General features: G+C 42.9%; 1 long non-coding RNA gene across 2 annotated transcripts in view; it reads left to right on the forward strand.

Annotated features, from left to right (window-relative positions):
• LOC310645575 overlaps positions 1 to 6244 on the forward strand; it is a 590514-nt gene that overhangs the window by 399916 nt on the left and 184354 nt on the right. The gene's annotated exons all lie outside the window — the stretch shown is intronic.

Here is a 6244-nt window from a genome sequence, read left to right on the forward strand (position 1 = left end):
GGCAGTCGAGCAGGAACAAACAAAGAAAGGCTATGGGACTCCTCGGGAGGAGGCACAGGGAGACCACGCCCTGAGCTCTCTATAAAAGGAGTGTTTGGGGAGGGGCTGGTTGCTGAAAGCAACTCTTTTGCTTGAGAGATAAGCTCTTGTGTGTTTACTATTAAATCTTGGCAGAAGCCTTTTAGCCTTGGACGCTTTCCAGTCTCTTCTTTTGAAATAGGGGTTGAGAGAAGAGGGCTGGTTCAGAACAGCGACACGGTTGCTAAGGGAATCTGGCTTCCCCATTGACTTTGCTTGTCAGAAGGTTGCAAAAAGGGGATCACATGACCCCGGGACACTGCGACCGTCATAAGTCTGAGTCAGCTGCCAAGCAGGGGTGCTACGACAGTCATAAGTGTGAAAAACGGCCGTAAGTTCCTTTTTTTTCAGTCCCCTTGTAACTAAATAAAATTTTGTAAGCTGAGGACTATCTGTACTTGGGCAGCACGCGGGGGCCAAATTTAATCCCAGAACTGCCCGTTGTCTACTCCTTTGATTGACCGTTAGGTTTCTACACTGATTCAAGCTATATTCTCTTAACCCAGTTGTCTTTTTTTGCCCCCCTAAGGGTGGCATTTTTGTGTGTCTCCCAAAGATGCTTTTTCACAAGGCAACTGGACTTTCTTGTTTGTTTGTTTTTTTTGAAGACATTTCTCTTCTCATCCAAGAAGCTTCTTCAATTCTGACTGCATGGTGGGGAATGGAAGGAATTATATTTATATTCACATTCCTTGCAGACAGCTGGTCTAAAAGAAGGCAAACGACCAGCCGTCTGCAAGGAATATAAATCCTTCCATTCCCCACCATCCCAGTCAGAGCTGAATAAGCTTCTTCCGATGAGAGGTGAAACCTCTTCAAAGAAAAACAAGAAAGTCCAGTTGCCTTCGTGATAATTGTGACCGGGATGACTGAGAATCTCCGTAGACATTTTTTTGTGTCTTTCTTTGCTAGTTTGAACCTCTCCAAATTCTCCTCCGAAAGTGGGGGATCAGAGAGGAGAAGTGGTGGGAGCTGGACCACCGTAAGTCACACCCAACGCCGCCTCTTGCAAGGAAGGAAACGGAAACATGCTTTGGCCCAGAAACAGGATCACAGCCTGAGCTTCAAAGTGGTCCAGCGAGCTTCCTCATCAAGAAGCATCTCCATAGAGGACATCGATATGGAAGGGAAATTCATCAAAATTAAAAACAATTCTGAACAGGTAAAAACCATTTGTCTCTAGATGTTCAAACACCTGGAGGTTTCTTTGCTTCTGGGAAAAGTTACTCCGGGAACACAGGTAGTCCTGTCAACTTATAAACATTCATTTATTGTTCCAAAATTACAACGGCACTTGAAAAAAAAAGGGACTTAAGACCGGTCCTTGCACTTAGGACCATCCCAGAATCTCTATGGTCAAAATTCGAGCGCTTGGCAACTGGCATGCATTGATGATGGTTGCAGCATCTCAAGGTCACTTGATCATCATTTGGGACCTTTCCAATCTGGCTTCCGGAAAGCAGAGTCAAAGGGGGAAGCCAGATTCATTTAACAACTATGTGACTCGCTTAACAATGGCACAAAAGGGCTGTAAAATCAAAGTGCAACTCATTTAACAGCTGACTTGCTCAGCAGTGGAAATTCTGGTTCTGGTTATGATTAAGTCAAGGGCTACCTTTCTTTCTTTGGAAAGAAAATAATGCCTTGTTTCCTTCATGTTTTTCCACGTTTGGGCTGGGATCATAGTCCTGGAACCCTTAGCAACAGTAATAGAAATATTACTTAAGACTTATATGCTGCTCACTGTGCTTTACATCCCTCTCTAAGCAGTTTACAGAGTCAGCGTTTTGCTCCCAACAATCTGGCTCCTCATTTTAGCGACCTTGGAAGGATGGAAGGCTGAGTCAACCTCGAGCCCCATCAGGATCAAACTCCTGGCTGTGGGCAGAGTTTCCCTACAATGTCGCACTTTAACCATTGAGCCACCCTTAGACATAGAAGTGATTAAAAATACAAAGGGGAGGCTCTATATCCTATTTCTCCCAGGCCCAATTGCCGCCCTTCTAAAGTGGCTTTCTTGGAGTGAAGAGTCATTGTTTGCAAAGAGGATAGATACATAGGGGCAGAAATGAAAGTCAAATGTAATAGAAAGTTTAAGCTATTGCAGGGGTCTTCTTCAAACTTGGCCCTTTTATGACTTGTGGAGTTCAACTCCCAGAATTCCTCTGCCAGCGTTCCAGGCTGAGGAATTCTGGGAGTTGAAGTCCACAAGTCATAAAAGGGCCAGGTTTGAAAACACCTGAGCTAGTAGATTAGGAGTGGAGAAACCAAGGCCACTCTCGGCTGCAGAAGCTCACTGGGCAATTTTAGACCTGTTATTTAGACCTAATTCAATTTACCAACGCTGTTACAGGGGGGGAATCTGGAAATCTGGAGGAGGCTACTGCCTTAAGCTTCTGGAGGAAAAGCTAAATAGAAATATAAAAAGTGAGACTGCTATCAATAAATGAGCTTGAACACGTGTCTCAAAATGTTCACCTACGCTCTAGGATTCTTTGGCAAAAAGAAGTTAAAAGTTTTTCACCAGGGCTTTAAGATCCGGTTGAGCTCCGGATGGCGCCCGACCTTCGCTCCTTCCGTCGCGACCTAAAGACATTCGTATTCGAACAAGCCGGCCTGGCCTGATGGGGGATGGGTGGGGTTTCTCTTATTGTTATCTTAATATTTGTAATTACTGTTTTTTAGTCGGGCATATATTTAATCCTTTTTAACTTTTGTATTCTTGTATTTTTTATGCTTGCCCTGTTCACCGCCCTGAGTCCTTCGGGAGAAGGGCGGTATATAAATAAAATTATCATCATCATCATCATCATCATCATCATTATCATTATTATTATTATTATTATTATTATTATTATTATTATTATTAATAATTGTTTCTTAAATGCAACTTTGGGTTGCAGGATCAATTGCTAGGTGGATGGATGGTTAGAAAGCAACATAGAAATGAATCGGACACTATGTACAAGTTTCCTGCTCAATTCATTCTTCAGGCTGGTCAAGTAGTAACTGTGAGTATCAATTCTAATACTCCTCTTACTTACTCTGTGTGTGTGTGTGTGTGTGTGTGTGTGTGTGTGTGTGTGTGTAAGCCTGCTGGAAGAACTATGCATGTTTGCATTCACATCAGTCAAAAACCATTTACAATCGTAGTCAACTTACGTGCCATTATTTCTTTTCAGGTTTGGAGGAAAGGTATGGGTTTAAACCCAACTCCTACCACCCTAATTTGGGAATCCTCAAAGTTGCCTGGAGAGAACATCGGTATTGTCCTCCTTGATGGTGATGGGAATGTAAGTACCAACTTGACTTCATCTAATTATTATTACTCAGAAAGCCCGTTTAGTTTAATGGCTTAAAGCAGGGGTCTTCAAAGTTGGCCCTTTTATGACTTGTGGACTTGAACTCCCAGAATTCTTCAGCCAGGCTGAGGCATTCTGGGAGTTGGTTCACACAAGCCATAAAAGGGCCAACTTTGAAGACCCCTGGCTTAAAGGCACCAGCCTAGAAACCAGAAGACCACAAGTTCTGGTTTCCAACTTAGACATTTGGGTCAGTCGGTCACTCTCAGCCTTAAGAAGAACACAAAACTGTTGCAAAGAAAACTGTGTGGGTTTATCCAGGCAGTTGTCAGAAGCAAAGACTAACTTGAAGGCAGAAAAATAATTTTTTAAAAAAAGTTCATCAACATCATCTACTTTCAGGAAGCTGCCGAAGGAATGATCATGTATCTGGAAAGAGGAGAAGGCGATGGAGACATGGAAGAGGCTGCAGAAGAAACCAAGACACAAATTCATTGCCAGGTACATTTAACTGAATATCTAAATGTTGTTGGGTTCTCCTGTTTCTTCTTTTCTCTAGACTAGCCAAACCCACGTCCTGCAGCTGTTCTTCATATGTTTTAGCCTCCAGGCCTTGGATCATCTTCGTTGCTCTTCTCTGAACTTTTTCCAAGGTCACAGCATCTTTTTCATAGAACGGTGACCATAATTGGCTGCAGTATTCCAGGTGTGGCCTCACTAGGGTCTTATAAAGCGGTACTAATACTTCGCGTGATCTTGATTGCATGCCTCTGTTTATGCAACCCAGGACTGTATTAGCTTTTTTGGCTGCTGCTGCACATCGCTGGCTCATATTGGGGTGGACAAGTTTCCAAAAGTGCAGTAATATACACATTAGTCACCCCAATGGGACCAGACTGCCTCATTCGTGCTAGCAGGACTGCTATGGAATTCCAGCAGGTGGGGTCAAAAGACCCCAAGTTTTTTCCATTGTGGACCTGACTTGTTTTGCAAGGCTCTACCACCAGAAGTGAGAACTGTCCCTTCCCTTTTGGCTTTCTGAAGGGCATTAAATGGCTGACCCGTTTTTTTCCAGTTGGCTTGGGGCCTCAAGGGGGTTACTCATTGCTGGAGGTGGTTGAGAGTAAGAAGTAACTTACTCTGTGAAGATAAGAGTAAGACGATCTCTCCTCTCCTCTAGTTCTAGGTTCTTTGGCATAGTTTTAAATTTTTACATTTTCCATTTATCATCTTCTTACGGTTTGTAAGCCACCCAGTGTCACCTCATCAGAGCGGCATACCAATTTAATAAAAAAAAATAGTATAGTAATGTTCTTCTCGCCTCCTTGACATACTCGGATTAAAAAAAAGAAAAGAAAGAAAGCAGCTATGGGGGGGGGGGTTAGGAACCTTGCAAACTTACCGAAGAGATGAGGATTATCTTTTCCTCCCAGTATTGCTAAGCTGAGTTGTAAACTTGGCTTAGGAGCGCGGCTTGTGTACCGAAATAATTGTGCAAATGCATTAACAACCCTCCAAGCTGGAGATCGTCAAATCTGAGCTGTCCATTTCTTCCTGCAGCAGAATCGGACTCACATCTGTCCCATAATGTAACCGGAAGTTGATGCCTTCCTTGAGAAACTTGAAACAGGAAGTCCAGAACTGAAAATTTGCTTCAGAGATGCTTGACTTCAAGGACAAGATGGCTTGTGGCTCCTAATGGTCAACTGGCGAAAGACTTTATATGTAAGGATCTGCACTATTAAGGCAGATGCAACCACCTTTGATTATGACTATCTTGGAGTTGCCTCAGTGAGCCTTAAGAGACCTTCCCATTTTGTGGCCTGCTGTGAACAAGCAAGAACCTCATCTTGCTAAATTAGAAGAAGAGTTAATACACTGTGTTATTTAATCAAGTGCCCAATCCTTGGTTAACTGTTGCTTGTTTTGCACATAGTGTGGCCTTTGGCCATGAAGTTGGTCAAGCTCCTCATTCCTCTATAAACCGAGGTCTTCCTCCTACACATATCCAAACAGAAGCCTGAGGTGGTACTGAGGTTGCAGTTCTAGCTTTCTTCGATAGCTTGGGAGATGTTCCAAGAAATAGGTCAAATTGAGGAATTCCTTTTGCTCCAATTATATAGAGTAGTTATGTACTACTTGCTTTCTCTTTTCAACAGAACTGGCCATAACAGAACATGCTGGGGATTTGTCTAGGACAGGGGTAGGCAACCTTGGCTCTTTTATGATTCATGGACTTCAACTCCCAGAATTCCTGAGTCAGCATAGCTGACTCAGGAATTCTGGGAGTTGAAGTCCATGAGTCATAAAAGAGCCGAGGTTGCCTACCCCTGGTCTAGGAGTTACCTAAAGCCAGTGCTGAATTGCAATAGGAAAGAGAGAGCAGGGAAATCTCTGATTATGCTGTCATTCTTTCAAAATGGACCTAAAGAAACATCCAGAGAGAATGCTCAAGTGCCCATAAAATGCAGCTTTTTTCCCCAATCTCTTCCAACCACAGTAGACAAGGAAGTGTGACCTATAATTCAGAACTATTTAGGACTCTTGTGTTAATGAATGGCCAAAGAATGCTTCTGTTCCTATCGGCCTCAATGTAGGATAGGGTTCCTGAACACAATATGTAATTTTTTTTTCCTGGAAGGATTCCTTTCTGTTGGATTTTCTTCAATAGACACTTTTAGAAAGGGTTAAATTATTAATGGTGGCAGGTTTCTGATATTTTAGCAGATCTAAAGAGTTTGTTGCATTTGCTGTTCAGGTATTTCTAGTTACAAATCCGGAAAACACTTGCTTTCTGCTAGAGATATCTCTTTTCTGCTGATGGCTCTTTGCGGTGTTTAAAACAAACTCTGCACAGGATTTGG

Source organism: Vipera ursinii (assembly GCF_947247035.1).
Source record: "Vipera ursinii genome assembly, chromosome: 11".
In the NCBI taxonomy this organism is placed as follows: Eukaryota; Metazoa; Chordata; class Lepidosauria; order Squamata; family Viperidae; genus Vipera; species Vipera ursinii.